Below are 20522 nucleotides of genomic sequence, written 5' to 3'. Positions count from 1 at the left end.
GAGAGGGCGAGAATTTTCAGGACAGTGGGCAGGAAGGTAGAAGAATCGGCGTGACTCGCCTGTAGCCTTAAATTCAAGATCCCAAGCTAGATCCCGTATGGCATTCCACGCGCATCCACGGGTGGCAATAGAAACTGATGAAGCTGAACGCCGTTCTCTACAAGTGTCGTCGTTCAACGCGTAATCTAAACTCAAAACGACTTGCATTACTGTCGAAAGAGATTCAAAAGAAATCGCCGTTACCCACGCTGTGATGCACAGCGGTGACGCAGGATGTACTCAGAGCGATGCGTCATCGCTCTGTACACCAGAGCACAGCCGCGACAGAACTGCCACATGACAAACGAGTACAGTCAGTGAACGATTCGTAGTCTATTATGAACTCTGTAGTCTAATACGGACCATAGAGGCCGCAAGAACACTTCCAGTTTTTAATTTAATTAATTTTCTAGGTAACTGAGCATATGTTATGGATTCGACACGGTAGGGTTAGCGCGTCGACTAAACAGGATGTCGTTAGGCAAGCAACTTGGGATTTCCATGCAGGTTTAAGTAAAAAGAAATGAGGTGAGCTAAAAAGTACGCTAATATAAGCTAGCAAGAGTCTGCTTTTACCCGCCTGCATTATTTCAGCTTTTCCATTATCCAGGGATGTTATTGACTGGTTAACATCCCTGCCTTCCTATATTATTCTCCCTCTCTCTCTGCCGTCGAAATAGGCGTGGACGTGAAGCACGTTGTACGTTTGTGAAGCGTTCTTCCTGGTGTCAAAATCGTCGGAGTAGACAGCTTGGTTCGAAAGTGTTACAAGTTTCTTTTTTTTTTCGAGAAAATTCTGCCCTGTGACCTCGCTCTGTCAAGAATTCCTTTGTAGGAAGTATTCTTTTTATTGTTTAACCAAGTGTTATCAAACATTTTCTGAGAAAAGAGAGAGCTCGAACAATGAAACGATGTCAAGTACTGCGATTTGTTCTCGCAGAAGCGCCGCTCTCCAAATCAAAGCTTCGCCGATACTAAAGGACGCGGAAGAAAGAGATGGATTCTGAATGAGAAATATTCCAGTAAATGTATCATGGATCTACTATGCCTGTACTGCTGTCATCCCCATTTGCTGCGATATTGTCGTAACTAAGTCACTTTATGTATTTCTACTCCCTTACGTTCGCCCTCTGTGATTCGTTTCGCAGACGCAGAAACAGAAGCCGACTCTCCTGCACTTGGCTATGTGTCACGCTGGTAAGTGCTTCTTCCTTGCTGCCTTTTTCTTTTTCCGCCATAGCACGAAAACGGGGCGACGTGGGATAAGAAGAGAGCTTGGGAGGAAAAGGGGGAGGAGAGAGGTGTTCTTTTATCTTCGGCACAAAGTGCTATCCGACTGTCTCATTGCTTCGTTTAGGTAGCAGAACGGTCGGGTGCGCCTGTCTCAACCCTGCACGTATCGTCGATGAAAACAGCGGAGCCAGTGTTGGAACCTCTGGGCTCTCCTCCTACAGCTTCATATATGGCTGCTATTAAAGTATATATCCTATGTGTTTTTCAGACTAACCAATACCAATTCCCTAAAAAGGCAGCTAGAATACTTTATCTAACGACACCAGAATGACTTCACGAAAGCGCTGGTACAATGACTTTTCTTGGTTAAAATAAAGTAAATTATTGCGCAGGACACTATAAAGCTGGCTGAATCCTAATCTCGCCTTGTAATATTGTCATCATTGCAAGCACCTCACTAGTGCGCTAAGGAAGAGTGCGCTGCCAACGCAAGGAGTGTTTCAGCGGGATCGTCTCACTTATACTTTAGGGAATATGCTGTGAGTGAGGGCATATTTTTTCTTGCGGGTCAGTTACACAGAGGTAATGTACGCGTTAGGAAAGCAAATTTTCTTCTTTTAATAAAAATGATGGAAACATCTGTGAAACACCCGACAGGGGAAAATTGCGTTTTTACGTATATTACGTAGGCATATATTATATCAGAGCGACCGTCTGTTTTATTACTAAAGTTATGAATGTACTTGGTCCGTCAAAGTATAGGTTTTTCCAGTTAGTTAGTTAGTTTGTTTGTTTCTTTGTTTGTTTGTTTGTTTGTTTGTTTGTTTGTTTGTTTGTTTGTTTGTTTGTTTGTTTGTTTGTTTGTTTGTTTGTTTGTTTGTTTGTTTGTTTGTTTGTTTGTTTGTTCCATTTATGATTTTTAAGATGGTGCCGCAATGAAAGGCAACTTTCGGAGGCTCACAGCCTTCCCAAAATGAGGGCTCTTACGCATAATTACATTATTGCACATAACCATACGCTAGAGACTTATGTGCTTTAGACATCCATGTGGCACGCGTGAGAAGAGACGTGGTGATCTTAATAGCGTTCATCATTTCGCTATTTTCCACACTTCATTGCAACGTTTTGGTTGAACATGGGCCTGGCATCCTTACTAAGTCGTGTGTGGCTAGCAGTGTTGTGCAGTTACATTTTTGCACAGCTTTCCCTTTGCACTATCCCATCGTGGACAGTCGGGTTTGTAAGCCGCATGTCTGAAAGGAGGTGTCGTTTGAAAGTGTCATCGGCTAATTAGCGCTCTTCGCTCAAGCGTAGGACGAAATGCATGCGCCACCTGAAAAATCCAACATCTCCTTATAAGCATTTAACGATATAAATATGCCCGTATGTGTCTATTCCGGCTTCGCAGAAACAAGAAATGCAGTATGTCGTTAGCTACGGCTGGATTTGAGTTAACTTTAGGCTATAATTACGACAAGCAGCGACGCATCTATGCATGGGCGGTAATTACACAAAGTCCGTCTATCTTTTTTCGCTGCTGACCGTCACCTAAACACGTTTACTGTGTCTGAACCATTTGTGTCCGTAACAACTGCGGCACCTGTGTGGTATTGACCCCAACACGAGCCTACCGACACGGCGCCATGCAAAGAACAGTTTAGCAAACGTTTTTTCACATAGGCGTCTGACACAGTCGTTACGGTAACCTTTTACTTTGACGCATCAGTATAAAGCACCAATGTGTGTACGCGTGTGCGTCTCTCTGTGTGTGTGGCTCGAACAAGTATTTCGTCTTTTTTTTTTAATACCGCGTGCATTGAGCATATAACGAGCGTGGTTCGAACTCTTCGTATGGATTAGCTAAAGCGGCGGACATTACTTGCTTGACAAATTGACTTCTCGGTCCAACTAGTTCACCCAAACAGGCCGAGTTGCGCTATATGCGCCATGCGATAGTTAGAAGACATCTGTTCAAACTAAAGAAAAACAACCAATATGTTAGCAGTCGCCTGAAGAATGGCAACATCCGTGCAGGAGCGTGTGTCCTCCAGTGTAAAGTAATTAGTAATTATTAACTGATTATCTTATTGATTACAGCCGCTGTGTTATTAGTATTTCTGGAGTGCATTTTGTAAACATCAATTTCAGTTCTTTGCAGCGCTATCTTTTTTGTGGCTCTTTCCACGTTCAAAGAGACGCCGTTAATATGAACAAAATAAAGAAAAAAAAAGAAACGTCGCAAATGCACCACAGCATCTCAAACACGCAGCGAACGAACTAATTTTGACGCGTGTAATGGCCATTCACGCCCATAAGTATAACATGCGTCATGTTTCTTCGAGGTAGCCGCTACATTCGGGAAGCTATTTGGGTTGGACTTGGCGAGGCAAATTGATAGCCTGTACGGCGGTTCTTGGTAGTTTGGCTTTCGTAGATTGCTTATCGCTGTCACGTGTCGCGCGCTGTAGGCTTGAGGAATTAAGCAGACGCACCAAGATAAACACCCGTAAAATCGATGTCAACAATCACCCACTGCATCAGCAGTTTTTTAAGTAACTAGGTTAGTGAATGTCTCCAAGAGCTCTCCGCACCCAGAAACAAACAAACAAAAACAAGTCCAAGGCAACGTAAATCCCCCAACAACAGTTGCGGCGTATTGCATGTGATGTCCAGCGTGGGAAATGTGAAAGACCTGCCCGCACAGTAATATGCAAGTTGTACAGTTCATGAAGCCACTGCAATGCATACTTGCTTCTTTATATGAAGATGAAATGTGCTCATGATTCTGAAACTTAGAGCAGTGGCCATAACTTTTACTGTAGGTTCAATTGAGCTAGTTGGTTTCATTTTCCTAACACTATTGTATTTCGTGTTTTCTCTGTGTCGTCGTTTGTTCGTGCGGTGTTAGGGAAATTAACTTTTACTGAAAAATGATTTCTCTCTTTGTTTTTAAAATCAAAAGATTTTCTTTTTGGGAATTCAAGATTGGTGCTTCTGAATTTTCACACAGCTTTGTCATGGTTTGGCCATTACAGAGTTACGTTAAGAGACACCCAGTAGATTAAATTATGTGGTTTTACGCGCCAAAACCACGATCTTATTATGAGGAACACCGTAGCGGGGGACTGTGCAATATTGGACCATCTGGGGTTCTTTACCGTGCACCTAAATCTAAGTGTGCGGGTGTTTTCGCATTTCGATGGGCAAAATGCGGCCGCCGTGGCTGGGATTCGATCCCACGACCTCGTGCTTAGCAACACCCAGTAGATATATTCAGGACTTATGAAGTCCTGAAACTAGGTTTGGCTAGCTACTGTTCCATCTGAAGCAATGTGTGCACCGCTAAAGAATAGGCAGCCCAAGCTGTTGGCGTACGCTGTAGTACTTGTCGCCGTGTCCTGCCTTGAGCCAGATGCATCGCGGGATCTTTTTTTGACCACGGCCAGCACTTTCTTAATTTTTTTTATCATGACCAGCAGTTATAAGCCAGGAAACGGGGCCGATCGTGCTCGTTCGTCAGGCTTTCGTTCTAGTATGACATTGAAGTAAATGTATTCGAGCAGGTACGACCGGTGAGGTTGCTGATTTCAAGCCGTCATTCTAGCCACTACTTTACGGCTGCTTTTATTGTTCTTTTTCTAATGCTGGAAATTATATAATAACATAAAAAGAAACAGTATAAATAACACACATACAATATACTAAACAAACCCACTTTCATTCGCTTAGGGAACTGTGTATGTCATTTAGTGACCTATCTACTTTCTTCTGTGGGTATAACTTTGCAGATTTGAGCACTACTTGACTGTCACAAGTTCATATCACTTTTTTGTGCTTTTGTTTCGTTTTCTCTGTGACAAGGAGGAGGAGGAAATAACTTTAATGTGTCCTGAGGAACCCCTCCCCACCCACTCTTGGTTTAGTGGGCGGCAGGGGTCGCGGGCCGCACCCACGTTGGGACGGGAAGCCCGTGAGCCTCCGCCCTTTCGTGAGCCCTCTGGACGGCCCGGAGCTGGGTCTGGTGGTCGTCGCTTTGCAGGGCGAGTAGCCGGCGCCAATAATGGTGGTTGCTTAGTGGCTATAGCGTTGGGCTGCTGAGCGCGAGGTCGCGGGGTCGAATCCCGGCCACGGCGGCCGCACTTCGACGGAGGCGAAATGCGAAAACGCCCGTGTACTTAGAGTTATGTGCACGTTCAAGAACCCCAGGAGGTCGAAGTTTCCGGAGTCCTCCACTAATCAGAAAGTGGTTTTGGCACGTAAAACCCCATAATTCAATTTTTAACATCTCCTTTCAGTTCATATTTAAAGAAAGGATAAAGAACAACGAAGGCCGGTACACCACACTAACGATACACATTAGTGCTTCAGCACGTCCTCTACGCGCAAGCTATCATATAATACTTGCAGTGGAGTCTGACAAATGCTGACGGTTTTCGTAGAGTTCATCTTGCGCACCATACCACGGCGTTGACCGAGGCGTGGTTGGTGTACATGCACCGCGCCTCGTCGTACTCGTCTTTCTTTTTATGGACCAGTGCTACATTGACTGGGCTGCACGTGCTGTCTGCTAGGTTAGCGAGTTCGTGAAACAAATTCTAAATAATAAAGTGCATGCAGCGCCGGTGCTACTACTACCCCAGACAATTGACATGCTTCTTCAGCTTGTAGGAAACCTTTGTATTCTGAAGGACTGGGGTAATGTCCAAGGATTTGCGATTTTCCAGATGGCACTGAAGGTCACTCAAAGTTGTCATCAAGTATACCAGAGAAGGGCCGCCTCAAAGTTACGTGATAGTCAACGTATCGAGGAGTCTGGGGCCCACAACTGCTGTTCACAATCGTTGAGTTGAAGGAATGAAAAAGTCATTTGAGCCTGTGGAGTTCCTTTCTCCGCAATTATAATTTATGAACCATTAGTATTCTATAGACTGTCGACAAACCAGGCGTCCGCCCCGATGCTCGTCATCATCCGGAGGTACGCTCGAGAGGCAAGCAAAAGCTGGTAGGGAAAAAAACAACACGTTGCTCCGAAGACTGGCGCGGCGTCGTCGCCCTGAAGGCCGTTTTCCACCGTTCGCTATTCATGCATGCATGCATGCAGCCACCAGCGGACGCGCGCTCGGCTGCTTTCCGTGCAACGCACGGCGACCGGCCGCTCATCAATATGCATCCTGCCGAGAGAGGCAGCCTGTTTGCGACAATTATGCACGTCGTGTACACGGCTACTCCATGCAATGCTCCTCATCGGCGCCTTGCTGTCGCTCCGGAACCGTTCGTTGATCGCGCGTATGTGACGTGCCGCCCAAGCCGATACGCGCCGCCGACCGACAGCGATCGGTAGGCGACAGACGCCTCGTGCCGCCGTCGGGTGACGTTGTGCTTAGCCGAGCGTCGCTCTCCTTTGTTGTCGGTTTCCTTCCGGTGTTTATTATCTATACGCAGCCTCTGGGCATGGCCAACGAGCCTGCAAGGGAGCGACGCCTGTCGTACAAATCTTAAATTTACTAACCGCGCCTGGGGAGCTATAGTTGCTTCCTCGCAGAACTTGTTTCGCGAATACGGAGCTGCGAGAAACAATAACATCTTACAGTAGGCGATGGTCGAGGGATTCGAGTTCACTCTCGTTCTATGCTGAGGTGAGCTTGATTTTCTATCGCCTGTACGTGCGATCCCATTCGACCAGGCTTATGTCCATTTCGCGCGAAATCAACTATGCAGGTTGCATGCGCAATCAGATAACCATAATCTTGTGATTCCACTGTAACGGTGATGGAAGGCAACGCTGATGAGTTTACGCGCTACAAAACAAATGCCAAGGAAACGTGATGGGGCGGTGCAAATCAATGAAAGCGGAACAATTTGATAGGTTAACTCCATGACACGACATCGCTTCAATCACGGCGGACATGTCGGATACCGGGCTCGGGCTTAAAGTAGAAAGCTAAAAAAAGTGATAGGATGCTTCTGTCTCGCAACATAACGGCGATCAGTAAGCGAGAAGGAACGCGCTTGTGACAGTTCCTTTTACTAGTATGTATGTATGAACGCTCGACAGAGTGTTTGAGATGCAGCTTATAATATACGAATTTAGACAGAACCGGAAAGCCGGCAAACCACGTACCGGTGCAGGGGTCGAGCTGACTCTCGGCACCGTGAGAAAAAAGCTGGCATTGCTCGTGGAAAACCAACCAGATGACAACAAGCAAGTAGTTTAATTGCTTTTCGTCGAAGGCGCTCAGCCGCCGCCCGGATTGTGCAACAGACTGACCATACGACTCTATGCATGCACCATGTGACGCTGTATGCCTCTCTGTATGACATTGACACCATGTGTGACTTTTTCGGCGATTTCACAGATGTGTATGACAGCGCCTCACACAGATATACAGTCTTATGTATAGCGTTGATTCTTGTGACTGTGTTATGCAGATCGAGAGCAATTTCGGAACAACTTTTTGGTCGTTTTGGGATGCGCTGTTAACTACGAAAAGCTCAGAGCCGATTCATTTAAGTTTGTAAATACCGTGCAATATTCCAATTGACACTGCCTTTCTTCGCAGATGGTTTATCACTGCGCAAAAAGGCCTCGCAGGCAATTTAGAACAGGTTTTCGGCCGCGATAAGCAATTCCGCTCATGTAGGAGGTGGCGCTAGGCCTCTCTATTTCTTCCAAATATTTTTGTTTAACGAATAAGCACTTCATCTAAGTGAAACGGCGCTTTGCCGCGAACACCTCCGCTGTTTCCAGCTTGTGTGCGTCTGCTAGGGGCGCATGTTGTTCATGTCCCTAATTTATGGTCACATGTACATTCAAGTAAATTTTAACGGAGCGCTAGTATCACGAGCCTGTCAAGAATCGTCTTTTCGGTATCTATGCTTCTCATTGCCTATACGTTATTCCAGAGTAGCAGGCTTACTTCCAAGAGAGAAAGAGAGAATACAGAGGAAGGCAGGAAGGTTAACCAGAGGTAGTTCCGGTTGGCTGCCCTGCACGGGGGGGAAGGGTTAAGGGGGATAAAAAGAGGAAGAGAGCGGAAGGGCGAATTAGAGAGAAAGCGAGACGAGCACTAACAAAACGCGTACACTATAGAGTGGCAGTGGGCGGCGTTCTTAAAGTCTATCGTTAAGCCCCGTAGACCGCATGTTCCTATCCGCGATGTGGATAGGAACATATGAAAGTTCAAAACAGCGTATTATAGAGTTGCCCATTAAAAAAAAAAAGAATGGACGATGTTGTGGTGAATTAATGTAAACAGGGCCGCCATGGAGAAAGCCGAAGGAACTTGGAGGCCGTTGCAGCGCGCTTTCAAGCTGCGTAATCATTTTGTTCTGTGCTCTCCTTCTGCATTGCTTTTCGCTGGCAAGAAAGGTGAGGTCATCAGTTACTGTGTACACGTTTATCTTTCTTTTTTTCCAGCGTCTTATTCCCAGTGGCATGGGCGTTTGCGGCCCGTTCGCTGTCTTGCCCGATGCCGCGGGTGGCACCCGCATCTGTGACCACCGTGACCACCCCATCGATAACCCGGCCGCGCGCTGCCCCTTCGTTCTGTGTTTCCAGCGCCCACTGCCCGGGCAGGTGTCAAAGCCAACTGTTCAGAAAAAGCGGCGGCGCCCGTTTTCCTTTCGGTGCAAGGGAGGGAGAAAAAAAAAGAAGGAACTCTCGCAAGAAGCTGACTGTGTTCTGCGTCGGACGGTGCTGCGACACGTGGCCTCTGCGAGCCGCTGCAGGGCTCCGCTCTCAGCGCAGTGTTCGCCGGTGTGGTTGAATCGCTCTTCAGCCGCGACTCAGCTCAATGTGCGGTCTCTGAAGCCTGTTAAAAGAGAATCAAATATAAGAATACTATATATACACACACACAGAAGTAACATATATATGTATATACATATATACCATATCTACATCTACAAGCGTCAGTTACCCGCACTCTCTTTGCCCGTGTGCACGAGGCACAACCCTCCTTGTACAAAAGCCGATGTCGTTGATGTACGTTTGTTGGATCGTTGGATCACCCAGCCCCTCTTTCACGGTCTAAACGGCCGCTTTCAGACGGTGTATAGGTATATCTACGTGTGTGTGTGCATGTTAGTTCGTGGATATTCTTTGTTCTCTTGTTGATAAACGTAAGCTGTAAAAGTGATATTTGCGTAATGTGCATACAAAGGTACGGCGCCATCAATTTCGTTAATGTTTTGAGAAAAAAAAAACATATTACTGTTTTGTGGGAACGTGCCTTACGCCTTTGTTTTGCTGTTTAACCAGTTTATCTCCTTGCTGTGTAAATAATTAACAAAAAAGTGTGTTGATATCAATAAAGTATACTTTTCGCACCGTGCGTCGTCCTTTGTCCACGCCCTGCTGACTGTCTTCAGTAGAAGGTCGGCGGGGCCCACGAGCACGCGACGGCGACTCGTCGTTTGCGCCACATATTCGTACCGCAGCGGCTCTGCTTGCTAAGTATTTACTAAGGTAATCGCAAATACAATCAGGAACACGTTAGACTTCTGTCAACCAAAGGACCAGGCAGGATTTCGTAAAGGCTACTCAACAATAGACCATATTCACACTATCAATCAGGTGATAGAGAAATGTGCGGAATATAACCAACCCTTATATATAGCTTTCATTGATTACGAGAAAGCGTTTGATGTAGTCGAAACCTCAGCAGTCATGGAGGCATTACGGAATCGGGGTGTAGACGAGCCGTATGTCAAAATACCGAAAGATATCTATAGCGGCTCCACAGCCACCGTAGCCCTCCATAAAGAAAGCAACAAAATCCCAATAAAGAAAGGCGTCAGGCAGGGAGATATGCGATCTCTCCAATGCTATTCACAGCGTGTTTACACGAGGTATTCAGAGACCTGGATTGGGAAGCATTGGGGATAACCGTTAATGGAGTATACCTTAGTAACTTGCGATTCGCTGACGATATTGCCTTGCTTAGTAACTCAGCGGACCAATTGCAATGCATGCTCACTGACCTGGAGAGGCAAATCAGAAGGGTGGGTCTGAAAATTAATCTGCAGAAAACTAAATTAATGTTTAACAGTTTTTTTTTTGGGGGGGGGGGGGGAGAACAGCAGTTTACGATAGGTAGCAAGGAACTGTAAGTGGTAAGAGAATAAATACATCTACTTAGGGCAGGTAGTGACCTCGGATCCGGATCAACAACAGAGGTGGTGGTGGTGGTGGTGGCGGCGGCTCTGCTTAACGAGTGAGGCGCAGTAGCTTCAGTCACAAAGTCCACGCGAGCGAATCGAGTCAGAAGTCGAGCTGACCCGGCAGCCTGACTCGACTGCGCTTAAATGCATCTTGCCAAGTGTATTGGTCGAGTGAATCAACAATCAATCACCCTATAGGGTGCCTCGATTCGTTTCTTCTACGCAGCGGTGAAGGAGGAGCGCCTCGAGACACCCTAACCCACCCCTTGGAAGCGGATTGACCGAACTCGCCTCGACGCTTCCTCGATCCCACCCGCTAGCGTTTACATGAACCCGACGACCGGTTTTCAGTCCGACAAGCAGACTCGAGCCAACTTTATCGGGCCCATGTAAACGTAGCTAGTGAGCATCGTACGCGAGCAGGTGCCCAGGGCTTTTGAGGAATCAACTCGGACACATTTTACGAAAAAAGACGTAGCAGCTGTCCTCTGTCACATGAAGATCGCACTGCTGTCACGGTAACGAGCAGCATCGCCACAGACTTCTTGCCACTATTCCCTAAGTATGACGTTACCGTGCCGCGCGGATTTCCCTACTCAGACGCGTTGCACACGGTTAGAACTCACCTGGACGTCGCCCCAGTGCGAATGGCGAACAGTTGCTCACGTTAAGGCGCCACTCCTTTGATGGTTCCTGCAGTGATTACCCGCCTTAGGTGGGTGCTTCAATTAACTGACCTTCTTCATCTTGATAAATCGCCTTACGACAATAAACAAGGCATGACAAGTGCTGAAGGTAATTGGATCAAATATTTCTCAATCGGCAGGCGCGATATAGCAGGTGTCGCTATCGTTTCCATACTCCCCCTCTCCCCGCCCCTCTTTTTGTTTTCGAATAATCGCTACTTCGACGGGAAAAAGAGGAAACTCCTAAGTTGCGTCATCCTACCCTCTTTCCGTTTTACGCCGACAGTTAAGCCGACAGTAATGTATTGCGACTCGAGGTGGCGTTCGGACCAGGAACCCACCAAGCCCATTGACGAGTACGTCCGGTAGTAGGAATGAAGGAAAAAGAGTTTATCTTACATTATTTGCACTGGCTCCAGATACGGATGCACACTCCATGTATAGGAGCATCTTAAACGTCTCAGTTCACATCAGGACACGTTATCCCCCTCTCACTGTCCCGAAAGTCTCCGCGCTTAATACCGCCGTTTTCCCTAGCTGACTAGACTAGGGAATCTGATGACTGAATCGCGGCCAATCACAATCGTCGAATCGGTCGCAATATCGCTCCCGCGATATTGCACCATTCCGCCGAAGAGCGCCTCTAATGTTGTACCTTCGCCCCCGCATATTTAGCAACCTAGCAATCCGACGTCGAAGTCGTTCCCACGTTGGCTCTTTTCATCAAATATTTCATATTGTCAGGTCGAGGTCGAGGGGTCTTTTGCTGACCTGTCAGCTGTCGGCGTCAACGTGGCGTTGACTTCTGGATAGGCGCTGATGAATGAGCGTGGTTGCCTCGTGATAAACGTCTAATTATTGCCCTTGGCCGTGTTCAGACGTAGCAAGAGGTAACTTAGGCCCAAAGTTTGTACTGTATATCCTTTGCAATCATGGCATATCTGACCCAGAACTTTCATATGGCTTTCAGGTAGGGGAGGGATAGAAGAAGGAGGAAAGGCAGGGAGGTTAACCAGAACCAAAAATACGGTTTGCATACCCTACACTGAGATATGCGGGTGAGGTAGGGGGGAGGGAAGATATAAAGGTGAATACTGTTCGTGTGATGAAATCCACACAATAGGTGTATATGAGCAGAGCATATTGAGAGCCTAGTTGCTTCATTATTAGGGACTGACACTTATTGCGCTACACGAAAAACAGAAGGAACATGAAGCAAGCTTGAGCCCAAAAGCGTTCTTCGTGTTCTTTCTCTTTGTGTTGTTTGTTTCCCGTCTCGCGCAATAAGTATCAGTAACTAATAAGGTGCATATAAGTCACGTAATATCAAACAGGTAGAAAAAAGTGCGTTTATTGGCCAAAAGCTTTTCTCTAAACCAGAGGAGTCATAAATTGCACAAAACGGAGAACAATTTAACAGCAGCTCTTGATGGCCTATGAAGGCCGCCGATAAGCGCTTTCAGAAAAGAGGGAAAGACAGTTATTATAAAAGAAAAGCTCAGAGGCCGCACTTCCAAGAGAAGTGGGCTAATCTGCAAGCGTTCCATGTTCAGGAGATCGAGGTGCAGCTGCAGGACGCTGATTGCAGGTAGGAGGTAACCCATGTACATGATTTTATCATTTCGGTCTCTGTAGTTCTAGCCAAATTAGGTGTTCCAAGCTGCCTCGCATGTCAGAGCTTGTTTTGTCAAAAGTGTAACTGGCTACATGTAATTGGTTACTGAAAAAAGTAATTGAATAAAAGTTCGATTTACTGAGTATACAACGTAATCGTTAAATTACAAAATTACCAAGAAACATAACCAATTGCTAGTGATTAATTAGATGCAACTTATTACGTACAAGTCTGCTAGGAAGCCACTGAAATGTAAGGTGGTGTCCTTTCTCGGCCAGGGTAGGGATTTTGTTCTCTAATCTCGATTACCGATTTTTCATGTGGTCTACGTCGCAGGACTGATAGCAAAGATTCGTCAGGCAAGAACCTCGAAGATGGTCGATATCCAGCGACTCGAAGGCAGCACTGTAAGCTTTTGTATAAAATGTCCAAATAAAAAAGATAGGAGTATGTTGATATACACGTTTGGACGTTAAAGGTAAGCGTTGTCTTCTTTTTGGTGTCATTCGTACGGGCAAGTAACAACGGTCCTGCAAAAGTTGCTAATTCTTCAGAAACTCTTGTGTCTGAGTGCTTTCATCAGATTTCACACATGGGGCAATCCTATTCTTCCTATTTCCAGCCGTCTACATCTTTTATTCTCACGTAACCTGGAAATTCAGTCAGGTCTTCAAATGTAAGTTAGCCCACTCCCGAATGAGAAGTTGGACCACCCTCCAAGAAGTTTGCCCATGCCCAAATTTCAAGTTGATCCTACCCAAATTTTAAGTTGGCCGACCGCCAAATTTCAGTTATCCCACCGTTACCATAGGCTTCCCCATGCATTTTCTATGGAGCCCTATAGTTAGGGTGTCATGCCTTTCGCGTTACGGACATGACTTTGCCAACAAAACTATCTCTGGTCAGTTCTTTTTTTTATTTGTTCCTTATCGCTCACAATGCTAGCAATCATTTACATTTACACTATTATAACGATTAAATGTCATAACTTCGCAAATTATGCATTGTTGTGCAGATACAAGGCATTGCATTTTTAGCGTGACAGATTTTGCTGGAGTACTCGCCAAAGAATGCCTACGCATTAAAACACAAATGGACAATTAGGAGCAAACAAGTAGTTTCTTCGCATGCACATGGTTCTTCGGAGAGTGCGAATAAAGGCTGTATGGGGAACCAGCGCTGGCTAGGAAACGCTACGGCGGCTTGAGTGTGTAACTAAAATATGCTGACACCGTCAGGTAGGGATGTCACGAAGACCGCACGGCATATTTAACGATTGCACTAACCTTTGCTTAGGCCGACGCGCCCAGCCAAGTTCTGTCTATAGGCGTACGGGTTGCGAAGAGCTCATGTGCTGCTACGTTCTGGCACGGCAGTGCCCTGACAGGTCAGCAAGTGACATATGCGCTTCAAAATGAGCGGTGAAATTGCTGATGCAAAATCGTAGCATGTGTAGTCCACCGCTCCCTAGGCTTTGTGTCACGGCGCTGCTGTCGGCACGCGAAATTTCAGCGCTGGTTGCCCATAGTCTTTAACGTATGCCTACCCAGGAGACGTCGCCTGCCCGTCAACACAAGTTCAAACCTCTATACTATCCCCGCGGGCGTAAAAATTTACCCTATTTTTGCTCCATTTTCATGTTTAATTGGCTGCAGTTGACGTTCTGAAAGAGAGAAATGTATAACAGCTGTGTCTTACCAGTAATCACGTACGGGGCAGAAACCTGGAGGCTTACGAAAATGGTTCTGCTTAAATTGAGGGTGACGCAACGAGCTATGGAAAAAAGAATGATAGGTGTAATGGTAAGGGATAAAAAAAGAGCAGATTGGGAGAGGGAACAAACGCGAGTTAATGACATCTTAGTTGAAATCAAGAAAAATAAATGGGCGTGGGCAGGACATGTAATGAGGAGGGAAGATAACCGATGGTCATTAAGGGTTACGGACTAGATTCCAAGGGAAGGGAAACGTAGCAGGGGACGGCAGAAAGTTAGGTGGGCGGATGAGATTAAGACGTTTGCAGGGACAACATGGCCACAATTAGTACATGACCGGGGTAGTTGGAGAAGTATGGGAGAGGCCTTTGCCCAGCAGTGGGCGTAACCAGGCTGCTGCTGCTGCTGCTGCTGCTGATGATGATGATGATGATGATGATGATGATGATGACGACGACGACGACGACGATGATGATGATGATGATGATGATGATCTGAAATATTCGAAAAGTATACGAAAAATATTAGCATTTACAAATAGTGACTATTCGATTCGAAGACCGAATCAAATAGAACAATATTCGATCCGTTATTCGAAAGTTTCGAATATTCGCACACCCCCTACTTCATATATTAATACCCAGGATCTTTTCGATGGACAATTCTGAGCGATTCGCAAGCTTTGCGGCTGTGCACAAGCTTGGGGAAACTAAACAGTACATCCGTTAAACAATATACAAAAGGCTTACGCAACAGCAAAAGATCCTTGATATCGTATTCCAGTGAACACCAAGTCATTGCGAAATTACAGGAACGTCACTGTAGTAGGGTGTCTAGATAGGGGAGGTGTGGTGACCGCGGCACCCTTCTCATAGAGAGGGGTGATCCCCTTGCGCGTGACTGCCGCTAGGGCAATACAGAGCGCTGCGGCCCGGGGCGCCGTGTGCATTTCCGCGGAGACTGCGCAGAGAAGGCAGCGAGTCCGGCTAGACAGCGCCTGGGCGCCGGATGTTCACGGTGTGTTTTGCTGCAGATTGTTGCGTCTGCTGCTTATTTATAACTGCTGTGGGCTGACGAAGATGCCTTCAACTTCAAAGAAAAAAACTCAGGGGTGGTGCTTCGTGCCAGGGTGCGATTCCGGTTATAAATCTTGTTCGGAAAAAGTGTCCCTTTTCCGTGCGCCGACTTGCCAAGAACTGTTTTTGAAGTGGGCGCGTGCCATTCCAAGGGCCGACAAACCGCTACATGTTTCAATACATTCCACAAAGGCCCTCCTGAAGTACTTAACCGAAAAGGTCGGCTTCAGATACCTGATGACGTCGCACCTGAGCCAAGACTGCCTTGAGTGCTCGTTTGGGATAGTACTGCAGGCAAGCGGTGCAAATTTTCACCCCACCGGCTCAGTTCATCCTTATCATCAGGTACTTGTATATCTTTGGCTGTAAAAATAATTTTGCTGAACTGCTTCCTGTAATTTAAACATTTGCAGGTGCTTGAGCTTTTACAGTCTTGCAAAGAGCCCTAGAGGTGGAAGCCTGTCGCCAGTACTTCCGGACTCCCTTCTTTCTGCGGAAGAGGCACTCCTGGAAAATGAGAAACAAGATGATGTATTACCCATGGAGGCTGTTGAAGTGGCCGTGGACCATGTGGACTATGTTGAAAAACGAAGCGATGCTCGCTTGGTATACTACATTGCAGGCTACGTGGCCAGGAAGCGTGTGCTCTCAACTAGCTGTGCAGCATGCAGGGATGCCTGCCTTGTGCCGAGGGACTGTATCCCAAAAGAACTCCCAGCTGATGCCTCCAAAGAGTGGGACTTGGGTGGGCTTCTCTACCCGTCGGAGTCATTGTATCGTCTGATTCAAGCTCTTGAAAGCAGGCTAACACATGAATTTAGCAGAACGCGTCTGCATTCTAAAGCTGCCTTCAGCATACTCAAGAAAGCGAGTACAAATGTGCCACAAATTGGTTGTGTGGAGCATTGCCTGGCACTTACAGAATCGGTGGTCAGGTTTTTCTGCCTTACCAGAATCCACTTTCATTTGAAGAGCCTTAACCAGGAAATGGATGAGAAAAAAGGCAAAAGAACGAAGCCTTGCGTGATGTGAAACAAGCAGCAGAATTGGAAGTACATTCTGCTGTATGCAATAAAGTTTGCTCGTCCAGAAACATGTTGCTTTTGTTTATCTGGTTTTTGAATTGCAGTGAGAATGAAATGACTCCAGGACGTTGCACTACAACGTATGTCATGGTTTAATGCTGATTTGGCAGGTGTAAACGAACTTAAACGCTTTCGTACGTAATAACGCCCACAACTAAAAAAAAAAACGGGTGGCGAGAATGAACATTCCGGGGGATCCTAGCAGTTATCGCGTTAACCTCGGAGAAGAAAGAATACGATTGCATATAAATCGTGCAAAGAGCATTCTACGATAGATAAGCTCCCCGCTGATTTAGTGGCTTTAATATGAAATTTCTAAAATGCGTGCTCGCTTTCTACCAGCAGAAAACTCGGTTGTGTTACCCCGTATTCGAAAACCGCATGATAACCGTAGCGCAATACCATCTTTGCGATGTCTAAGGGACTGCAGTATTAGCTAAAATTTCTAAAACTCAGTCAAATGCGTTTCCACTACAGCATTCCCTCTAAACACGCAGCGGACGGCCGCGCGTGCTGACGGCGCCCCTGACAACAGCGCCGCCCCGCGGCATTCACGCGAACGGGGGTCAGGTTTTCCTGGCCGGTCATCACACCGACACCATAACTGTAGATGATGACAAGCGAAGCATACCAAATTGGAGTGCGATCGCTACTACCTCTAGCGGCGAGCGTTAGCTATTGTTAAGAACGGCCAGCTGCAGTGCAAGTTTTGCCACCCAGTTGCGACTGTGGAAGCAACATCTCAGGAGCATCGCCGCCAACACCTAGCCTCAGCGTGACTAAATCGACTATGTGTCGGGGAACAATACGCGCCTCCTCCACTCTCCGTCGCTTGAGCTAGGATGGGTTCGACGAAGCAGGCTTTGTGCTGAAACCGCCGCCAAGCTCTAGCCTCATCGCCGTTGTGACGGAATGAGTTTGGCGGGCCAACTATTGTTACCAAACTTCCCAACGCGGACCTGATCTGCTACGGGTGCGCGAGTTGCCGCGGGAACGCCGTTTTGCTCCTTCCCACGCCCCGATCAAGACGCAAGACAACGCGCTACCCGGAACGGCTCCGAGTTCTATGAAATTCGTGTGGTGTCGGTTTCGGACCGTAAACACGTGTGTGTGTGCATGTGTGTGTGTAAACCGTTCTGCGGAGAAGCGGCTAGTTTGCGATGACTAAACGAACGTTCGCATCACCTTGTATCGGGAGAGGACCGAGTGTTTAAAAACCGTTGTTGTGCGGCTGCTCAGGTCACTCTCTCTCTCAAGCAGTCATGTTAGACTGAAGTACTTTCTCAAACAGTCATGTTAGACTGATATAAATACTGTAAATAAACCCATATTCCTCGTTCTCGATGAGAAGCAGTCCTTCCCTTCATCAACGTCCTCAGCGTGGATAAGTTGGACGACGGCATGGGCCAGCTATCTTCTAATTCCTGCCCGACTCCAGTCTTGACAACGGATCACGAGCGATGGGATTGAGCCCCCAACCCTGACACTATTAAGCCAATTCTGAGGTCGAATGACCAGAGACACTTAGTGCATTAATGGCGCGGAAAGATAAGCAATTTCTACAAAAACTTGCCGTGATTGGAATCACCTGCTCGCCTCAACCGCCAGTATTACTAACCCAGACAGATTTCCCGAACAGCTCCTCTTGATGTCTTTTTCTTTATGTTGTTTACATTAGTTTTTTTTCCTTGCCTTTGTATGTTCTTTTTCTTTGGCGCGTGTATGCGTGCAGTAAACATTCGCTAACTAACTGAACACGCTTGATGTCACGAGCTTAAATACACACATAAAAAAGTTCAGTGGATGACCACGAACACTCGCAGTCACAATGCTGGCATGATGAGGAGCGCCTTCAGCGAGGAGTTCGCGTGCTGGTCCCAAGGCGAACGATCCGCGCTGCCGTTCCCTGTTCCATTTCAGTGTGTCGCACTGCCGCGCCACCGAAATTCAGCAGGTTAGCTGGCCAGCAGGTTACTGGGCGCACAGGAAGACCAGCGCGCGTCAAGATACCCTCTTACCCGGTACAGCGCGGCGACGGCGCGAACGCACATCTAGTGTTCGTATTATTACTATCGCAATAAAATTCATGTGGTGGAACATTTCTTGGAAAGGCACATTACAACCTTCAGTGTATAATGAAAATTTCCCAGGACCCTGATGCACTTGATCCGCTTCGTTTCAAGGAAGATCGCATCGCACCTTGTGAGCGGTGTGACTTTCGTGCATCGTATATGAATGTATGGGCCTGGTAGCAGCGCATCGTACATTTCGGCTAGTTCGGTCTTTTCGTCGTACTCATCAGCGCTGTTCGGGTGAGCTTATCGGCAGCTCTCTTTTCTTCTTTCTTTTCCCCTTTCCCTTACCCCCAGCGTAGGCCAGCGCACCAGACGCTCGTCTAGTTAGCCTGCCTGCGTTTCCTTTCCTTGCGCTCTCTCTCTCTCTCTCTCTCTCTCTCTCTCTCTCTCTCTCTCTCTCGGCCGCTCGGCTAAAGGAGTCCCTTGTGGCTAGTCCGCGTGTCCATCGTTCTTTCAGGACACTCAAATAAACGAATTTTCGCTGTAAATATAACAGCGGAAATATTGGTGCACAGTTGCGCTAAATTTTAGATGCGAGAGCATCAAATGTCAGGTCACGAGCTCGCCTCGACGAAGCAGAGCGGGTGAATTGGAACAGCTTCTGCAGTACTAGCGCGCCAGGTGTTGCGTGAGGGGAGAGGACATCGCCGCGATGCCCTGTCACCAGGGCGCCTTGACGGAGCAGATACGATGACGCGACGCCGTGGGGCGAGACGGGTTGTCGTCGGCGAGGCATGCAGTCGCGTGACGCGCGCGTGCGGGTGCCTCCGTCTCGATCACGGAAGCCGGCGCTGTCCTTATCTCTCTCTCTCTCTCTCTCTCCCACTGGACTTAGCTGCCGCGCGCGCCCGCCGGCCTTGGTGGCCGCTGCCATAAAGTTTCCTGCAATAATTACAAGAGGAAATTCTGGCGCTGCAATCGTTCAGCCACCACGGAAATGATGGGTAGTACACGGATTTGTCTGGCCTTCGTGCTTATGGATTCAGGCGTTCTTACGACTTTGTTTATTATGCTTTCTCTGCCTTCATTGTCCTAAATTTCAGATCAATCTATACGTTTATATGTGCAGAATATTCCCCGAACACGCGTAATCGCTACTAATCGCACCGATCCAGCCTGTCGAGGTATAGCCAAATCGAAACGCGCCAAGCGTCTCAACGCACTGGGTTGCCCGCGAGAAATTTATATGGGCGTTCCATGCCGCTGGTCGACGCATGCGTCCGTGGCGTAATGATTTCAATATTGGGATTCCGTGCTAGCCTTCCTGTGTTCTAATCCTGCCATCCGAGAAGTTTAATAATGTGTATGTACTGATTTATTACACAGTCCCTTGTTGAAAATGACGAGTTTACAGTGACGAAACCGTTTGAAGCCAGAAGGACGAAGTTTAGGTGAATCCATGCACCGCTTATGATTCCCCTGCTGGCTGAACCGCCCCGCCTGCAGCTCCCGTAGACACTAGTGCCAGAGTTCCCTCTAATAATTATTCCATGAAGCTATTAGATCTTGCCGTTGACTGCGGGAATTGGCCGACGTTGAGGATGATTTTGAGAAAAGAAGGTTTATTTACAGTAATAACACCAAGTAATCAACAGCCATAAAGTCATCGACAGCCGGCAGCAAATAGGACGCTGCGGCCCGTGGCAAGAAGAATGAATAAATGAAGGAAATGAATGTCTCCTCTCCCTGTCTCTCGATTTAAGCCATTCGGTCTCTCGGGGTCACGTCATTTTCGGCCAATCGTCGAGCCCGCTCAGGTGTCGTCAGTTTCCGCCAATGGTAGGCGCCCGTGCAAGTGCCGCCACATTCGGCCCATGGGGTCGCTCCAAGGGCTCCA

The 20522-nt window shown here is 47.3% G+C and overlaps 1 protein-coding gene across 1 annotated transcript in view; it reads left to right on the top strand.

Annotated features, from left to right (window-relative positions):
* The window catches only part of LOC135903126 (hemicentin-2-like), a 578389-nt gene extending 568797 nt beyond the window's left edge, over positions 1–9592 (top strand). Inside the window, exons 16-17 of the transcript XR_011511029.1 lie at positions 1188–1236; positions 8690–9592. The gene's annotated coding sequence lies outside the window, so the exon portion shown is untranslated. The remainder of the gene's footprint in view (positions 1–1187; positions 1237–8689) is intronic.
* Positions 9593–20522: the final 10930 nt, after the last annotated feature.

This window comes from Dermacentor albipictus, chromosome 1 (assembly GCF_038994185.2).
Source record: "Dermacentor albipictus isolate Rhodes 1998 colony chromosome 1, USDA_Dalb.pri_finalv2, whole genome shotgun sequence".
Lineage (NCBI taxonomy): Eukaryota > Metazoa > Arthropoda > Arachnida > Ixodida > Ixodidae > Dermacentor > Dermacentor albipictus.
Note: the sequence above shows the minus strand (reverse complement) of the source record. Positions and strands in the feature narration are given on the sequence as shown.